Here is a 20,241-nt window from a genome sequence, read left to right as displayed (position 1 = left end):
GTTCCTGCTCCGGGGTATCCCAGGGCATGGACACAAAACTCACAAGCTTCGCCTGTTAGCAGGGCCAAACAAGGTTTGTGTTTGTTTGTGAATAACCACACGTGTGACCTGATTTCCCCTCCTGAGGGTGGAGCCGGAGGGCCAGGGTGGGAAGCAGGGGAGACATGACATGACAGGATGAAACCTCAGAGACTGGACCTGGACAAGGTGGCCCTGGCCAGGCTGGGAAAGATGAGGAAAAATGAATCCGTTCCCTTTGCTTTAAATCTGAATAGAGAGTAATTAAGTCTGCCCAATTCTCTAATTAAAATTCCCAACAAGTAGAACCCCCATGGCCGGGCGCTAGACATTCATGTAAAACACAGGGAAGAAACCAAGCGTGTGGACAGTGGACTCCAGGCTGGCAGCCCCTCAGCGCTAGCCTGATTTCAGAGGAACACGCTCCACTTTCCAATCCTTCACACTCTGGGTCCTTAAAGAAACCCTTTCCTTCCCCATAAGAGCCCCTAATAGGATAAAAGTCAGAAAGTCAGGGGCATCCCACCCAGTCAAGTCCACGCATGCAGGGAGGTCACAGGCTGCCAGACGGCATCCCCAGATGCTCCAATGTACTCCCACTCCCGGTCCCCACAGCAACATACACATGAAATTGACACACATTTGAAATGCACACACATCTCTCCATATGGGCATTTTCAACAGCATTTAAAATCCTCAGTGCTGAAATACAGCCAACTGTGGAAGTTCAGCTAAATGCTGAAGAAAATTACTGGTTTGCTCCGCTGGCTAAAGGGGCCCCCTCACGTGGCAGGGTGGCTCTGGTGGGTTCAAAGCTCCTCATTAGAGCGGGAGCCTGCACAGAGTTAACACGCTGCACTGGAATCGACGGACGGATTCTGGTCTGCAAACTGCTAAGTAGTAATTATGAGTAACCTGGTAACTCCTAAGCAGTTGCTAAGTAGTAACAGTTACTGCAGGGATACAACCCGACCATTGAGCGAGAGTCCAGCCTGGGAACTGCCCAGGCGGCCGGCTCGTAGCAGGGCTGCAGTCAGAGGCAGACTGGTGGACATGGGTGCTGGCAGTTGTCTGCACAGCCTTCCTTCCTCCAGCCTTCTGAGACCAGCTCTTCCCTCACAACGCTGGGATCCAGGCTCAGCCTGGATCCACCCACCATCTCCCACCTGGAGAGACCCTGCGGCAGCCTCCAGACAAACCTGCCCCACCCACTCACCGACCAACAGCAAGCTCCGAAACCAGGGACACGGCTCCTCCAGGTCTTCCCAACACCTGGTCTGTTCCCCATTTTTCTGCAAACTGCTCCAGGCTGGGCAATGCCTGGCTAAAGTCCTCTCGCCTAAACCAAAGCCAGCTGAGGAAAGGTTTGGGGTAGGGCACAAGGGGCACGCAGAAGCCACAGAAAGTGAAGTCCCTGCCCTGGTGGATCACCTCCTAGATCCAGGAGGTGACTACAGGCTGGGACCCCAGTGCTGTGTCCAGCATGTGCACGCATGCGCGCGCGCGCACACACACACACACACACACACCTCCCACCCCTCCGTGGCTGTACCCAGATGTGGGTGCGTGCCAAGAGGGCAGAATGGTGCCAGAATCAGGGAGTTCAAGGGATATTTCAAGTAGAAGAAAAAATTTTAAAACCAGAAAAAGTAAGCCAAGTTTGCATTTTTCCTTTTGGCTACAGAATACATTTGAAAAATGGGCTTCCCTGGTGACTCAGACAGTAAAGAACCTGTCTGCAATGTGGGAGACCCAGGTTCAATCCCTGGGTCAGGAAGATGCCCTGGAGAAGGGAATGGCTACCCACTCCAGTATAGAGAATTCCATGGACAGAGGAGCCTGGTGAGCAACAGTCTATGGGGTTGCAAAGAGTCAGATACAACTGAGCAACTAACACTTCCACTGGTTTTCACATTTGAAAAATACATTTCATACAGTGTATATAATTCTATATTCTGTTTTTTTAATATCATCATTAAGATTCTGCATAAATAACATTTTAGAGGATTCAAACTGCTTCATTCCATAGACAGGCATTAATTTATTTAAACTTTCCCCTTTATTCAGCCAAGTCTTTCAACACTATGAAGTGACTTTACTGTACCCATGATTTCTGCTTAGGCAGCTCTGCATGGACCTCACTGTATAAACAGAGGGCCTTCCTCAGTGAGAGCCTTTAATGGCCATAAGAAATAACCAATACATTCTACAACAGAAAGGATTTGATTTTCTTTCTTTCTTGCTCAGCTGGCCTCTAGGAGGGAGGAGGCCACAGTGAATATTTGTGGCTGGAAGAAGGAAAAATATGTGAGTCAGTGAGTCTGTGTGTGAGTGAATATCCCTCCAGGTCTATTCGCTACAGTTCACAATTCTTTACTTTCTCATCAGGGACTCAGGCTCAGTCAACACTTTCACGTAGCCATCCCTACCCAAATAATTTTTCCTAGATGTTAATACAGAAAATTTTGAAAAACTAAACAAACAACCTTTGAATAGCAAATCCCAGTATCAAAACTGAGGCAACTGGTACACAATTTTGGACAAGTGACAGTAATTATGAAAGCTGACCACACACACACCCAAGATCCCAGTTTTACTCCTAAGTACTTTCCCAGTGGAAATGTACCTGTACATCCACAGAAACCACACGAGGATGTGAACAAGGAACACAGAACAGCCCCCGACAGAAAACAACCCAACACCCATCGGTACTGGAACCATACAGCATATGATACTGTATTCACCAAAAAGGAGTCAATGCCATTTGATGGTAAGAATGAACAAACCACCAGGCCATGTAACAACATGAGCAAATCCCCCAAACGTAAGAAAGAAGCCAGACACAAAAGCGCACACAGCACATAATTCCATTTACATTAAGAACGTACAGCAAGCAAAGCCAAGAGATGCTACCAGAGGCAGGAGAGGGGTTGCCTGGGATGGGGCAGGGGTGGTAGAGACTAGGACCGGTACAGGAACTCCCAGAGGCTGGCTTTGGTCTGTTTTGAGATTTGGGTGCTGGTTACATGTGGTTTAGTTGCTAAGTCATTTCCGGCTCTTGTGACCCTATGGACTGTGGCCTGCTAGGCTCCTCTGTCCATGGGATTCTCCAGGTAAGATAACTGGAGTGGGTTGCCATTTCTTTCTCCAGGAGATCTTCCCGACCCAGGGATTGATCCTACAATCTAGCAAGTGGGTTCTTTATCACTAGCACCACCTGGGAAGCCTGCTGGTTAGAAGATTGTGTTCAAATGACAAAATTTCACCAATGCAGTACACTTAACATATGTTATGTTCTTAATCATAAAAACGAATGAAATAATGCCATCTGCAGCAACATGGAAAGACCTGGAGATGATCACACTAAGTGAAGTAGGCCAGACAGAGAAAGACACCATGTGATATGGCTTCTATGTGGAATCTTAAAAAAAAAATAATACAAATGAATTTACATACAAAACAGAAGTAGAACCACAGTCAGAGAAAACAAACTTATGATTACTGAAGGGTAAGGAAAGGAGGGATAAATTTGGAGTTTGGGATTAACATATACACATAGTACTATATACAAAATAGATAAACAACAAGGACCTACTGTATAGCACAGGGAACTATGTTCAATGCCTTGTAATAATCTATAAGGGAAAACAATCTGAAATAAAATAGATATATATGTATATATAACTGAATCACTCTACTGCGCACCTGAAACTAACATGATGACTGTAAATTAACTATACTTCAATTTTAAAAAAGAAATAGGAAAAAATTAGATGTGTGCTCTTTCTTGTATGTATGTTATATTCTCATAACTGTTTTTGAAGGATATGTGGTCCTTTTTAAACTTAATCAAAGGGGTTTACTTAAAGACTGTCTCAAGTGTCTGCATTCAAAGTTCCAGAGAAATCAATAAGTGACACAGAACTTGTCCACTGGGTTTGGAGGCCAGTCTCAGGAAGCTCAGGCTGATGGGCCAGTGGGCAGCAGGGGTCCCATAGACAGGGCCTCCCACTCCAGATCTTCGGGGAAAGCAACCCACACGGTCACACTGGCTGGGGGTTGGGGTGGGTCAAGCCTGGTGCAGATGCATTACCTGCAGACCTAGGGCCAAGGCCCAGTCCCTCCCAGGCCCCACACTCATGCCTGGCGAGGCCTTCTCAGACCTTCTGCCCTTCAACCTACTGCTACCGACTGTGGGAGGGACAAGCCCAGGTTCCATGGGACCTGAAGCTTATACAGTTGGGATAAGGGAGGCTCTTTAAAAGAGATATCAAATAATGCGTCTACGCTTCATCACAAGGCCATGGAGGGGGCTGTGCAAACAGGGCCCTGAAGCATCAGCCTCTGCTGAATGAGACTGATTTGTTGGAACCCAGGTGCCTGACCCTGACACTGGCCTGCCCCCGACTGTCCATCAGTACCTTCCGGGGCCTGCCTCAGCTGGGGCCCGCAGATACCCTAATGGTCGGCCAGATCCAGCCCACAGAGACCCTGTGGAGCAAGGCCACTCCTGAGAAGACACCACCTCCACCACCTGGGCATCCCTTGCATCTATCACTTTATCCCTCTGCAGCCAGCTACAAACCTTTGGGATAGCAGCCCCCTCCCATCTGTCATTCCTAGCTTATCTTACTTCTCTGGTGACTATTAGAACCCTATGAAGGGATTTTAACATGTTCCTCAGATGAGATTTGATCTCCAGCATCTTTGCAGAGGGAAGTTCTGATGAGCTTTAGGGAACAGCTGGCTTTGAGCCCAGTTTGGTTTTTTGTGAGCCCCCCAGGTCAGGGCATGCATGGCCAGCAGGACATTATGGGGAGTGGCTCCATGACATCACCCCAAAAAGTTTGTTTCCTCCAGCAGAGATGCTTGCTCAGCAAGTAAGGCAGCCTTGATAACCTCTGGCCAGCCCCAAGGAAAAAGAAACGAGACCTCTGGACACCAGACCCTCTACAAAGAGCCCTGTCCACAGCATGTCCCCTGCCTTCTCCAGCTTGTACCTAAATGGTATTTCTGATCTGCAGCTATATATGTAAATAATAGTATTTGAATAATAGCAAGGTCCGAAAGCTGAAGGTAGGGAGGGAATTCAATTTCCTGAGCTTTTGCTCTGGACAGGTATCATTTTTTCCTGTCTAAACAAAGTGAAGGCATTGCAGAAACAGCAACAGCTTTGCAGGCAGGAGAGTCCAGATGTGATCCTGGCAAGACTCACCTCACTGTCCTCATCTGTGAAATGGGAAGAATAGGACTACATAGCCTTCTGTCAAGGAACAGAGATAATAGGCAGAAAGAGCCTGAAAACACAAGGACCCAGTAAAGGCTGGCTGTACTGTTTCTAAGTTTCTCTGCTTCACACTGTACAAATAAGAGATATAGTCTGTTCACGGTTCAATTAGCGATGCTTCTTAAGAGATCAGCCCATGTCAGAACTAACAGATCAGACTCACTTTTAACTGCTGTATATGGTTCCTCTAAATGGAGGTGCCATGGTTTGTTTAAACATTTATGGATTGCTTGGGGTATTTGCAACCTTTCGTTATTTTAATCAGGGCTACAAGGGACTTTTTTGTGCAGGCCTCATTGGGTACATGCTCCTTCAGAGTAGATCCTGAGAAGGGAAACTGTCATTACCTGCTGCCACAGGCCCCCAGCCCCAGCTCACACTGTACCAGCGACCAAGAGAGGGCCGTTAGCAGGCATCCTGTCCTTCCTTCAACATTAGCCAACTACTAAATCTTTGCCAAATCAAGATCTACTCCTAAATACTACGAAGGTTGAGAGGTTTTCCTTTAATCCAAATTACATTGACAATTCCTCTTCTCATAATTAACTATTTCTATAGAAAAAGCAAGAGAGTTCCAGAAAAACATCTATTTCTGCTTGATTGACTATGCCAAAGCCTTTGACTGTGTGGATCACAATAAACTGTGGAAAATTCTTCAAGAGATGGGAATACCAGACCACCTGATCTGCCTCTTGAGAAATTTGTATGCAGGTCAGGAAGCAACAGTTAGAACTGGACATGGAACAACAGACTGGTTCCAAATAGGAAAAGGAGTTCGTCAAGGCTGTATACTGTCACCCTGTTTATTTAACTTCTATGCAGAGTACATCATGAGAAACGCTGGACTGGAAGAAACACAAACTGGAATCAAGATTGCTGGGAGAAATATCAATAACCTCAGATATGCAGATGACACCACCCTTATGGCAGAAAGTGAAGAGGAACTCAAAAGCCTCTTGATGAAAGTGAAAGTGGAGAGTGAAAAAGTTGGCTTAAAGCTCAACATTTAGAAAACGAAGATCATGGCATCTGGTCCCATCATTTCATGGGAAATAGATGGGGAAACAGTGGAAACAGTGTCAGACTTTATTTTTCTGGGCTCCAGAATCACTGCAGATGGTGACTGCAGCCATGAAATTAAAAGACGCTTACTCCTTGGAAGGAAAGTTATGACCAACCTAGATAGCATATTCAAAAGCAGAGACATTACTTTGCCAACAAAGGTTCGTCTAGTCAAGGCTATGGTTTTTCCATTGGTCATGTATGGATGTGAGAGTTGGACTGTGAAGAAGGCTGAGCGCCGAAGAATTGATGCTTTTGAACTGTGGTGTTGGAGAAGACTCTTGAGAGTCCCTTGGACTGCAAGGAGATCCAACCAGTCCATTCTGAAGGAGATCAGCCCTGGGATTTCTTTGGAAGGAATGATGCTAAAGCTAAAACTCCAGTACTTTGGCCACCACATGTGAAGAGTTGACTCATTGGAAAAGACTCTGATGCTGGGAGGGATTGGGGGCAGGAGGAGAAGGGGACGACGGAGGATGAGATGGCTGGATGGCATCACTGACTCGATGGACGTGAGTCTGAGTGAACTCCAGGAGTTGGTGATGGACAAGGAGGCCTGGCGTGCTGCGATTCATGGGGTCGCAAAGAGTCGGACACAACTGAGTGACTGATCTGATCTGATCTGATGTTTTATCTATTCTTTAGAAAAATGGGACCATCCTTTTCTTCATTCGGTTGTGTGTAGTAAGTTTTCTCCCAAGCTGCCATGTCTCTTAACTTCATTTATAGCACCTTTTTCCTATAAAAGTTTACTGTTTCACTGATGGCACCAATTCACTTTGATTTGCCTCAGAAATCAGATGAAACAGGTAGAAGAGAGGCACAGATGGACAGACAGATGCGTGGTCCAGGAGAGGAACACGATCATGGCAGCATCAGGTTGGAATTTTCTTTCAGCTCTACTGAACGTTTGAAAATTCAAAATTTGAAAATTTTGAAAATGTATAGAAAATTCCTAATAAAAATGTCAGAGAAGAAGTATGCATTTCTGATACAGTCAAACATATCCATCTCTTCCTTTAAGGCTTTCACATTTGTGTCTTGTGTAAGGCTTCCCATGGCAGCCAAAGTGCTGGGGTGAATAGAGAAGTTCACTTACACAACTTGAATTAAAAAAAAAAAAAAAGGAGTTATGAATTTAATTTCTCTCTCTCTAACCCATTCTCTTAATTCTACCAACAAAACTGTTATCATTCTCTACTGATTTCAATAGACAGCCTTGTTAAAAACAGGCTAACCCTCCAATTCTACATTTCTGTCTTTCTGGACTCTTCATTCTGATGCAATGCTCTGCTATAATCACTCCAGCTCTGCATCTTAAGGGCAGCCCTCCCATCCCCATCACTGTCTTCCTTCCCAGAACAGTCCTGGCTCTGTGGGATGAGTTCCTCTTCCATGTGAATTTTACAATCAACTTGGAGAATTCCATTAGAATCCTCCAGGGATTTGTATCATGACTGACTCTACAGAATTTATAGGTAATAACACAGGTAGGGTTGTGAGGACAAGAAAAAAGATGGTGTCTGTAAAGGGCTTGGGCCATGGCTGCTGCTGCTGCTGCTGCTAAGTCGCTTCAGTCGTGTCCTACTCTGTGCAATCCCATAGACGGCAGCCTACCAGGCTCCCCGTCCCTGGGATTCTCCAGGCAAGAACACTGGAGTGGGTTGCCATTTCCTTCTCCAATGCATGAAAGTGAAAAGTGAAAGGGAAGTCGCTCAGTCATGTCCGACTCTTAGCAACCCCATGGACTGCAGCCTACCAGGCTCCTCCGCCCATGGGATTTTCCAGGCAAGAGTACTGGAGTGGGGTGCCATTGCCTTCTCCGTGGGCCATGGCTAGTGGATCATAAAGAGGAGCAGATAGTATTATTAGTTGTTGTTGTTACAAGCTGGGAAGTTTCACCAGGGACATGGTGCGTGTATCATGGCTCTTCTAATCCAAGGATACATTCTCTCTCTCTTTAAAATTTTTTAATGAAGTATAGTTGATTTCCAATATCATGTAAGTTTCAGGTATACAGCACAGAAATTCAGTTATACATACATACATATATAATATATATATCTATTCTTTTTCAGATTATTTTCCCTAAGAGGCTATTACAAAATATTGAGTAGAGTTCCCTGTGCTGTACAGTAGGTCGTTTTTGGTTATTTATTTTATGTATAGCAGTATGTCCATCTAGTCAAGGCTATGGTTTTTCCAGTGGTCATGTACCAACGGGAGAGTTGGACTATAAAGAAAACTGAGCACCGAAGAATTGATGCTTTTGAACTGTGGTGTTGGAGAAGACTCTTGAGAGTCCCTTGGACTGCAAGGAGATCTAACCAGTCCATCCTAAAGGAAATCAGTCCTGAATATTCATTGGAAGCACTGATGTTGAAGCTGAAACTCCAATACTTTGGCCACCTGATTCGAAGAACTGACTCACTGGAAAAACCCTGATGCTGGGAAAGATTGCAGGCGGGAGGAGAAGGGGATGACAGAGGATGAGATGGTTGAATGGTATCACTGACTCAATGGACATGAGTTTGAGTAAGCTCTGGGAGTTGGTGATGGGCAGGGAAGCCTGGCGTGCTGCAGTCCATGGGGTCGCAAAGAGTTGGACACGACTGAGCGACTGAACTGATAGCAGTATGTATCTGTTAATCCCAGCCTCCTAATTTATTCCCCCTCCGTTTCCCCTTTGGTAATCATGTTTGTTTTGTGTGTCCATGAGTCCCTTTCACTGCAGATGGTGATTGCAGCCATGAAATTAAAAGACGCTTACTCCTTGGAAGGAAAGTTATGACCAACCTAGACAGCATGTTCAAAAGCAAAGACATTACTTTGCCAACAAAGGTTTGTCTAGTCAAGGCTATGGTTTTTCCTGTGGTCATGTATGGATGTGAGAGTTGGACTGTAAAGAAGGCTGAGCACTGAAGAATTGATGCTTTTGAACTTGGTGTTGGAGAAGACTCTTGAGAGTCCCTTGGACTGCAAGGAGATCCAACCAGTCCATTCTGAAGGAGATCAGCCCTGGGATTTCTTTGGAAGGAATGATGCTAAAGCTGAAACTCCAGTACTTTGGCCACCTCATGCGAAGAGTTGACTCATTGGAAAAGACTCTGATGCTGGGAGGGATTGGGGGCAGGAGGAGAAGGGGACAGCAGAGGATGAGATGGCTGGATGGCATCACTGACTCGATGGACGTGAGTTTGAGTGAACTCCGGGAGCTGGTGATGGACAGGGAGGCCTGGCGTGCTGCGATTCATGGGGTCGCAAAGAGTCGGATACGACTGAGCGACTGATCTGGTCTGATCTGAGTCCCTTTCTGTTTTTTTTTTTTTTTTTAATGTATTTTTAATTGCAGGATAATTGCTTTGCAATGTTGTGTTGGTTTCTGCCATAGATCAACATGAATCAGCTATAGGTATACACATGCCCCCTCCCTCTTGAACCTCCCTGTCATGTCCCATTCCGTCTCATCCCTCTAGATTGTTACAGAGCACAGGGTTGTGCTCCTTCCCTTTATATTTTGGAAATAAGTTCACTTGTGTCTTTTTTTTCCCCCAGTTCGATTTCACATAAAAATGATATCATATGATATTTGTTTTACTCTGTTTGGCTTGAAAATTGTTTTCAAACTCCTCCCAAATCCCTCCCTTTCCTCATCTTGGCCACTTGCCTTTCATATGACTTCCCTCCAACTGAGAAGCACCTTGGCCAGAAGCACTCTGGTACCCAGAGCACAAGTCCCTGAGGTCCTTCCTGAGGCTTCCCCCAGATTTGGTCCAGTTCCCCTGGCCCCTGAGCCCACTCTGTGGCTGTTGAGCCACCTGCAGATGCTCACTCGGCCTCCGCTCTGATCAGATACCATGTGCCGCTGGGGGTAGCGCCTGCCCACGCCCAGGTTCCTGATTGACAGGAGCCCCTGTGAGTACAAAGTCTGCCATGCTAGGCTCAGCTACCACCACCAGCTGCCCGGCCACCTCAGACGCAGCACAGCCCCAAGCCACAGTCCAGCTTCCCAACACCTACAAGAGTGGGTGCCCCCATCCATCTGATGGATGAGGAAACAGGTCTATTTCAGGCTGAATGGGGAGAAATCCAGGACCCAAACCCAGGTCTACCTGTCCCCCCAGCCCTCCCCCAGCCACATTCCACTGAGTGATTGCTGGCCCTAGGGCCGTCAGTCCCAGGAACACATACCCCAAATGAAAGTCACCTCCGGCACACCCTTGACTGAACTGAGGTTCCCAGGCACCCAACCCCCACTGCGTCCTCCCTGTAGCTTCTCCCAGCACCACCCTCCACACTCCTTTTTCTTCTTTGCACGGACAGCAGCTGCCACAGCATGCAGCTGTTGACAAACTAGTCAGCATCCTGCCGAGGCATCTTTCCAAGCCGCCCGCGTCCTCCTGAGCAGAGAGATACCTCATTAGCGTGCTATATTTCAGCCCCGAGAAAACAATGCACGCCAGGAGACCATAAACAACCAGTACAAATGCTACAGGTCGTGGATGATGGATGCCACCCATGGATGTTCGACGTGGGCCCTGCTTACACAGACAGGAGTGCAGCCGCTTCCAGGCACATCCATCTTTTCCCCAAACGCTGACGTGGGGAGAAGTCGGCACGGCCTTGCTCCACATACACGGGGCCATGGCTCCCAGCCACCCACCACGAGCCTCTCTCCTAACAGGTGATCTATGCTGCTCTCTGATGATTCTCAGTATCTCCAAATCCTTACCATTCTACTTTGGCTACTGGTTCTTTTGATCATTGTCGTAACTTTTTTCCTCCTTGCTCCAGGTCCAGGAATTCTTGAAAAATAAAGTTTCAGAACACCGCAGCCAGTTTTTGAAAAGGGCTGGCCAGCCAGACGAGCAATCAGGCCAACGCCAAGGCAAACAGGGGCCCTCGCACAAACCTACAGAGCCCTCACAGAGTAGGCTCTGTTGGCCTGAGGGGCGGTTCTGGAAGAGCAGCCCTGTTCAGTTCTACGTCGTCATTCTGGCCTTTCGGGTGCCAGAAGGGACCATGGCCTGAGGCCAGAAGCGCTCTGGGGTGAGGACAGGCAGGACCTGGGGGCTTTCCCGTGTGGCTAGACCCTGGGGCAGCAGTTTCCTCCTGGACCAGCCTCTGGACAAAGAAGTTGATCTGGGTGAGGTGCTGGGCTGGCTGAAGACCCTGGGCGTCGACACCAAAGGTGACCAAAGAGGTATGAAACGCTCTCAGCAGTTACACACCCTGCACATAAGCAAGGTTTGACGTCGGTTCCATCGTAAGGTAATGGGGAGAAAGATGCAGCCAAATGCTCAGAGGAAGAACATTGTCCAGGGAGCCTTTGACTGCTCTAGGGATGCTTATGGCCCAGCCTCAGCTGGGGAGGCTGCAAACACTCTCCAGGCATTAAAAAGGGGACCAGAGCATAAAGATCCCTGAGGACCCCAAGGCTCTCTCAGAGGTTCCACAAAGTCAAACTATCTTTATCTTTTACTAAAATGTTATCTTTTTCCCTCTTGCTGTCTCATGAGTGGACAGTGGCGGTTCCCAGAGGCTACCACGGAACAGATCAAATGCAGGAAACATATGAAAAAGCTACCTTCTATAAGACCAGACAGTTAAGAGGTACATGAAGTTGAAAAACAAGGTCATTCTTCTCATTTTCTTTTTGTTTTGGAAAACATTTTTCCTAAAAATGGCTTGTTTTCCTTAACTTGAAGTGGCTTTGTAACTATTATCTTAGGATGAGTTGAAAATATCTTTCACATTTTTCAGCTGGAATTTTGAAAATGGTAAATATCGATAGATACAACACTTCTGAAAAACCTCTTTGGAGTTCTCCATAATTTTTAAGAGCATAAAGGAGTCCAGAGACCAAAACGTTTGAGAACAGCAGTGGTAGAATTTTAATGACAGGGGGTGGTGAAGTGGGCAGGATGCCCTGGCCAGTGAAAAGGTTCCAAAGCAGGCAATACAATATGATCTCATTTTGTTAAAAAAAAAAGAAGAAGATAGATGTGTGTGTATAATATGTGGACACAGAAGGAAATGCAAGCACATGGCCCAAGATTTCACCACGGGCTCTGTCTGGGCGGTGGTGTGGAGGGAGGGATCCCTCTGCACCTGCCATTCACATATGTTACTACTACAATCAAATCAAGTGAATAATTCATGTTTAAGGTTTAAGCCTCTCCTTTTCAGAAAAGCCCATGGAAGAGTAAATTGAACAAATAACATTTTGAGCCCTTCCTCTGGGCTGAGTACCATGCTAAGGGTTCAAGAGACATGAGTATCAAATCTCAATGATGCTTATGGGTTATCAGCCTCATTTTATAGAAGAGAACCTGAAGGTCAGAGCATGACTGAGCATCTTGTCCACGATCACACAAACAAGAGGGAACACACAGCCAGGACTCTGATCTGGGCTGGTTGGTCTGCAAAAGCCTGTGTCCCTGGCCACTGGACCACTGGCTAGGTGGCCTTCCCTTGGTTCTCCAGCCTCGAGAAGAGCCTGCATGCCAGGGTCTCTGCCCACCCTTTCTTGGCTCTGATGGGATGGGGCCCTCTCACTCTGCCCCATGGAATTCAGCTCTGGTGGACAGGACCCAGCTCTCTTCTGAGCATCCTGAAGCCCCCATGTCCACTTCCAGACCAGGCAGCGGCTATCAAACAGGGTGAGCAGGTACAGCAACACCTCAGCAAGGGTCCAGCCACCACCACTCCATCCCTCAGAAGCTCATCCCAAATCAGAACACAAATGCAGCCTCTGAGGCTGGACCACCAGGCCAGAAGTGAGGTCATGGCCCCAGGGACCCCCAGGCACAGATCTTCAACCTCAGCTTCTTGACTGCCCCACATGGGCTGGGAGCAGGTCACAGGGCGGGTGTCATGGTCTGAGGTCATGTTGCTGCCACCTGCTCCAGCCTGCTGACTTGGCTGCCCACCGCTGACTGCCTGGCACAAGGACAAACTCCGTATTGCCTCCCTGCCTCAGCAGGCAGCTCCCTATCTCCTTCGACCCCGGCACAGTGCGAAGACCCTGAGCGCCCCCCCCCCGGTGCCCCCTGGGAAGGGTCCGAATTCTCCGCTGGTTTCTGAACGGGTGTGCTTGCCGTGGGAGTTGGAAAACATAATAAATGGGCCTGGCTCCATGTGCAGCACCTAATTTGCAATAATATTGAAGTCTCCAACAATAACTCATTTACTCTTATAATAAATATATAAAAAAAAAGACAAATTGCTACATTGAACATGCATTTTCTTCACTGCAAGTAGCTGCGACCCCAGGGAGAAAGCCCTGTGCTGCTAACTAATAGTAAATCCTTTGGAAAATCATGTGTCATAATGATGGACAACCAGGGAAGGGGTGTTAAATAGATTTAGAGGTTAGCGACTCTAACAAGAACAAAAGCCGTCCTGTGCAAACCGCACCTTGAGAAGAGTGCAGATTGGATGTGCTTAGCACTCACCTTTGGACAGCCAGGTGCACAGAGGGACAGAAAAGTTTCTGTCCTGGGTGGGTGCGGCTGGCCAGGTGTCAGGACAGAGTTGGTGGGGAGGGGAGAAGGGATGGAGAGGCCTAGGCTAGGATCTCCAGCCCTGCAAGGACCCCTGGAGGGAAGGTTTCCAAAAAGCCAGCCCCTTCTGTGCATTTGGAAGGCAAATGCTCACAAAGTGCCCACCACGTCCAGCTTACTGCAGGCATGGGGATGCAGCCCCTCTCAAGATAAAAGCCATGACTTAGGATAAGGAAGGCTCCCAGGGGTGTCGGCATCAGGGCCCCTGCGGAAGCCTGGTGGCTGTGGCCTGCAGGAAGGGCCGGAGGGAAGGGCTGCCTCGTTCTCCTAGGTCACTAGTTCACTAGTTCAAGGCTAGTGCAGTCATGAGTCACTCTTTCCCATCTATTCCTCCAAGTCCTGGCATTTTCGTTCTTCAATTTGGGAGTGCTGACCTCCAGGACAGGGCTTGACAGCCTTGTCCCAGATCCCAAGTGGCCTTTCCAACCATCTCTTATTGAACTTCCATTTGCAAGCTGGCACGGGGCCTGGCCCAGAGAGTTGGTGCCTGATGGCTGCTTACTGAACTGAAAGCAGTAAGCTTTCAGTGGACACGGGTTGCATTTACTGCATGCCTGCTGGCTGCCAGCTCTGTAGGAGGCTCCATAAAAAAGGGAAGTTTCAGGGGGTCGGATGACAGCCATCCGGAGGCTCTGGGGCTCCTGGCACTGGGCTCCAACCAGAGGCCGGGTGGCCCTCTAGCAGGAGCTGGGTGTGAAGCTGGCATGTGGCACAGCCCTTGGGAGGGGCAGAGGCACCCATGCAATCTCACCACAGGGGTCACCTGCTGCCGACTTTATACCCTGCCCTCCAATGCAGGGCTAGTACTACACGGACACAACTACGGATCAATGTCACCTGCAAAGCTCAAGTTCTGGTCGATGTCATTGAGAATTGCACCTTGACTGGGGTCCATCCCACTCCAGACAACTTCACCAATTCCCTACAAGACCCAAGCCAAGTTGCTCCCTTCTCCCAGGACTCAGTTTCCTCAGCTATAAAATGGGGAGGGGGTTACCTAGACATGACACAGATCGTCACAGTTTTTCTCCCATTCATTCATTCATTCATTCAGCCAATGATGGGAAAGTTTTCCACTTAAACTGATAGAAGTAATTCACAGTTATGAAATAACTCACTGAGACGGAGCAATTCTGTGAAAACAATGCTGCAAACCAAACCAAGCTTTCTGCCCCCCTCCCCGCCTCCCAAGAATATCAGTCTCTCAAGCACCAACCAACACTTTAAGGCTCTGTACTCCAGTGTTAGTTAAAATACACTGACGCCACTTAGATGTTTGATAGGCTTTGCTTTAAAACTCAACACCACCCATTAGCCCAACATTCTTATACGTATTAGAAACTGGGGACATTTCCAAAAATGTCTAGAAAGAGAAACAAACTACAAGTCAAATGGAGAGAGCCGTGGACCCCCTGCAGTCTGGAGCCCAGGAGGGGACATCCCTTGACCTTTGAGAACAGGCTTGCCTGCAGTTCCTTCCTCACTCCATTTCTCCAACTTCGAAATACAAGCACATAGATTTGCTTTCATTGGTGCTTTACGCCTTTGGTACTGCCAAACTGTTCCTTTGCTGGCTTCTAGCATATCCCTTCTGGAAACCTTTCTATAGTTTAAACAACACTGCCTAGTGATTGATGACTATTTTGCGACTGCTATCAGTTTACTATTTTAACCAATACATCATAAATCAGGAAGAGGAATGCCGGGTCCAACTGGAGAGTGTAGCTTTCGCTCATTACCTGGGAGGATTATAGCCATTTCATAAAATCCATTATCTAGGGAAAGGATCCTATTGGCGGGGGGCAGCAAAATTCATTTCATGCTTCAAAAGTTTGTGATGGGGCTGGCTAGGAAAAAAAACCTTAAACTGTTTGGAAGGTAGGGATCATGATTTGTTTAAAAACCACAAATGGGCAAGATTGAGCTGTGTCCATTATACTGAATGGCACTTTGTACTCAAATGTCCAGGGCCTTGGCCCCCTGACTATAGTCCACCCCTGACTCACCAACAGCTGGCCAGAGGAAGCACCCTCCCCACCCAGCTCCAGGCGAGGCCATGCTCATCTCTGCTAGGCCCTGTCTTGGTCCCCTCCAAGGCCATCTGCCCCATCCCTCCAGCCCTGTCTCAGCACGGCCACGAGAGTGAGTTTATTCCACATGACAATCGGGTGTGTCCTTCTGCTGCCCTGAGGATCGGGGGGGGGGTCCCCAATTCTCAATGCCTGTGACACCAGGGGGCCCATCTCCTCTCTCATCTCATCCCCACCTTTCCCTGGTCCCTCACCATGTTCCAGGGACAGTGACTTTTCCTCTCTCCTCCTGCCCCCTCATAGGGCAATGACACGCGGCTCCCTCTGCCTGGGAAGGTTTCCCTTTATAACACAGAGAAGCATATTTCCAGCTGACAGCAGCTGTTCGACTACGTCCACTACGTGTAGGTTTCCAACACTTCTCCTTTAGCACAAGCAGTCTCTGATTTGACATGGTGGGGTCGTGTCACCACTTCCCCAGAGGCAGCTGCCAAGAAGACCTTACCTCCCTCTGTAACTCTCTGTTTCCAACTAGCGAAGGGGAAAACACAGATGTCCCAGGGACCAGCCCTTGAGGAGGGCCTCTGTCCCTCCTTGGCCCTCCCTGGAGAGTGTGAATTCCGCTACACCAGGGAGGCTCTCCCAAGGCCTCAGGGGCACCATCGCCCCCACTGGAACAAGTTCCCCACTTTCAGGACCCCTGGGAGCTTCTTTCCTGGGGACCTGAAGGCTAAGACAAGTAAGGACTTGGAAGCCAGAAGAAAGAATCAAAAGGATGTTAAAAAGAGACAATGAAAGAAAGTGTCTTCCAGATTTTGCCAAGCCTCGAGAACATTCCTTCTGAATACGATTTTGTTTCTTCCTCTCCTCAATTCAACTTTTCCCAAATTCATTCCTCATGCGAACACAGTGTCTTCCCCAGGGAAGCTCGGCTTTAACACACACATGTTTTTCTAAGTAACTCGGAGCTGAGGCTCCACAGACAATAAAGATTCTTGTCTGCGAATCCTCCTTGCCGCTGAGACCACCAGGGAATTGCAGCGGTGAAGGCTGAGCTCCCAGACTCCCCAGTTCGCCAGATCTCAGGAGAAGCTCCCAGTTCAAAGTTCTCCTGGGCACCCAGAGAGTTTCAGGGGCTGTCTGTCCCGGAGGAGGAGCTGCGAAGAAATCCTGCAATTGACGACGTGAATTTGCCTCCTACACAATCCCTGACAACCTCTTCCTTCCCTTCGCCAAGCAGGAGTCACTTCACTTTCTTTCGAATTCTGTTCTCTATCTCTCTTTCTCTCTAGTGGCCAAAGTCCTGCCTCCCCACCCCCCCACCTCAGCTCTTTGCATTCCCGCCCCCACCTCTCCCCCTACCTCCCCCAGCCAGCTTCCCCCTGGCTGGGCCCTACTCATGCTCCCAACTTCAAACTTGGAGCGCGGCGACGCGGCAGCAGAACCTGCAGGCCAGGCCTGTGCAAACAAGAGCAGCCGCCTCCTCATTTCCACTTGAAGCGTCGCGGGAAAGCGGTCTTTCTCCTTCAACTTACCCAGCGCGGCCGGGAGGGAGGAGGAATGCCACCCGCCTGGAGGGGCGGCCGTGCGGGGGAGGGTGTCGCCGGGCGGGCGAGAGGCCGCCGGAGCCTCGGGATGGAGCAGCGGGAGGGAACATCAAGTGGCCGCCGGGAGGGAGGCGGAGCGCATGAATCATTGATGACCGGCGCTCGCTCCCTTGTTCGGGAGGGTTTAAGAACGCGGCTAATCTAAAGGCCGGCTGGACTGGGGGATCCGGCTGCCGCTGCGGGCAGCGTGTTCACCTCCCTACGGGGAACGTTTCTGGCCTGGGAACTGTAGCGCCTTCCTGCTGGGAGAAGCTGCCTGTCCGCCGGTCCTCCACGGGGCTGGGCTGTCCCGGGGCAAGGGTCTGGAGCTGGGGGGCCGCAGTGCCTCAAGCTCCCTGCTCTGCAGCCCCCAGTGAGGGAGAGGGAGCTGGCTGGGACCTCAGGGGTCCATCCGGACCCGGAGGAGGAAGGGGAAACGGAGCCCAGGAAAGGGAAGGTGACTTGCTCAAGGTGCAAGTGGACCCCAGGCCACTGTCCCCAAGGAATCTCTGGAGGATTCCCTGGTCCTGTGCAGACACTGAGAGCCACAGAGCTAGGGAGCAGAGGCCTGCAGAGTGGCCCTTCACAGGCAGGGGTCACAGAGGATGTGACCCCAAGCCAACTGGCAGAAATGACACGTACAGAGTTTGTCTTTTGAGTGTAGAATTCTCCCCAGGCTATGGAAGCTCACCCTTCTTCTTTCATTCCCCTTCAATAGAGAGGGGGGCCATGGCAATTACCTTGGGACAAGCAGTGCCCATCAAACACAGCTTGTGGACCTGCCGGGGGGAGGTCGGCCAGGACCACTGATCTACAAAGCCTCCACCTTGCTCCCACACCACTTTCGCCAGGTGCCAAACTGGTGGAAGAATTCTGTATTTTCTGCTCACAGAGGGGAGGGGCCCACTGGGGTGGGAAGTGATCAGTATCATTGTCATCTTCGGCCCTTTTACCCCCAAGGACATTCTGGACCCTTTCTCCCATTTGATCTCAAGGCATCATGAAAATGAAAGGTGGCCATTCTGTCCCCAAAGGGACAGCCTGACTTAATGGGATTAACAAAAATACAAGAGGCTAGAAATTCACCTCAGGAATGGAAAGGGGGAAGCAGGGAGGAAAGGCGTGACCAGGAGGAGGGAGGCTTCTGAGCCATCTACCCCTCCCCACACCCTGACCCTTTGGAGTTCCACTCCTCTTTAAAAGAAGGTCCCCGATTCCACGTCGCCACAGGGACCCACTGAGTGTGGCCAACATCACCCCTGCCCCCACCCTCCAAATCCTCCCACTTAAGCTGTCAGGAGCACACCTGGAGGCTCCCAAAGCAAGACAGCTTCGTACAGAGAGGGCAGAGCCTGTGGAACCCACTCCTACGTCAGGAAGGCAGCCCAGGCCGTCATGGTCTTCCCTGGGATCTTGAAGGAACTGTGTGCAGAAACACCAAGTGCATCCTTCACTCAAAGTCCTGGCAGTGCAGCCCACGGGCACGAGGCACCAGGCTGGGTGTGGCCCGCCTGCCCATCACCATCACCTCTGTCCCATCTTTGACCTGCCCAGGGCACACTGCCAGCCTTTGGCCCCAGAAACAGAGCCCCCAGCGAGGCCCCACACTCAGAAGAGGCCCCACCCACAGGACCTGGGCATCACTGGGGCCTCTGGATCCCAGGTGAGCACCATTCAGGCCTGCTCACTTCCTCCACTCTCCGAACAGCAGGGCTGGAGCTGAGTCAAGGCTACTTCCTGGGATAGGAGGGTGCGGAGGAGACTGCCAAACCAGATGGGATGGGTGGAGATGCAAAGGGTCAGAGGTTTGTCTTGGTTGATTACACAAAAAGCTCATCCCCAAACCTCCTGGGTCAGCAAAATGAAAAAGCAGGCCCCTTCTTGGGTGGTATGGCCTCAGATGGCACCACAGAGCCCACAAAAAAAAAAAAAAACAAGGGAAGTGACCCAAACTTAGCCTCAGCCTGGGGGGAGCGCAAGGTCTGGGGATGGGGTGGGAGGCTGCAGGCCAGAGCCTCTCCTGGTGGCAAGGACACAACGAAGCAAGCTGTGGTGCAGGTGGGAGCCGGGGCTCCTCCCCAGACAATTGAGAACTCGCCTAGCAGCTACTTGCTCTCAATCATCCAGGGAGATGCTTCCTGACTTAAGGCATGTGGCTGTCTGGAGCCTCCCAAATCGCTACAATTATGCCTCTAAACTTGCTAGAAGCTCAAGCTGGATTTATACAGCCCGCCCCACCCCCAACCCTACTCAGAGACGGAAGTGAGGTGGCCTGAGGGGACAGGACCACAGGATGTCATCGTTCTTCCGTTCCCTTGGGCCAGAATGAGACAGCTCCTGGCCCAACCACGGACACCCCACAAAAAGGGCTGCTCTCCGGGCCCCACACCCATCTCCAGTTAGCCCTTCCCAAGGTGTTTGCCCTCCTGTTCAGACCTTCCACATGCAGCAGTAAGCTAGTTTTCTTCCACCAAGCTTAAGGGAGCTTTAAGAAATGTCCTCCTGACAAATGCCCTGTGTGTGCAAGTCAGGTCTGACTCTGCAACCCTACAGACTGTAGCCCACCAGGCTCCTCTGTCCATGGGATTCTCCAGACAGGAATACTAGAGTTGGTTGCCGTGCCCTCCTCCAGGGGATCTTCTCCAGGAAGAATCTGGAGATTCTAGTAGAGATTCTACTACAATCTTTAGAGG

At 49.6% G+C, this 20,241-nt stretch overlaps 1 protein-coding gene across 3 annotated transcripts in view; it reads right to left on the bottom strand.

Annotated features, from left to right (window-relative positions):
- The window catches only part of GLI2 (GLI family zinc finger 2), a 262,634-nt gene that overhangs the window by 107,403 nt on the left and 134,990 nt on the right, over positions 1 to 20,241 (bottom strand). The window contains exon 1 of one of the 3 annotated variants that reach the window (XM_061440013.1): positions 17,498 to 17,692. The exons of the other annotated variants lie outside the window; for them this stretch is intronic. The gene's annotated coding sequence lies outside the window, so the exon portion shown is untranslated. Of the gene's footprint in view, positions 1 to 17,497; positions 17,693 to 20,241 lie in introns of those variants that run through there. 3 annotated transcript variants of the gene reach the window in all.

This window comes from Bos javanicus, chromosome 2 (genome assembly GCF_032452875.1).
Source record: "Bos javanicus breed banteng chromosome 2, ARS-OSU_banteng_1.0, whole genome shotgun sequence".
NCBI lineage: Eukaryota > Metazoa > Chordata > Mammalia > Artiodactyla > Bovidae > Bos > Bos javanicus.
The sequence above is the reverse complement of the archived record's forward strand: the minus strand, read 5'-3'. Positions and strand labels throughout refer to the sequence as shown.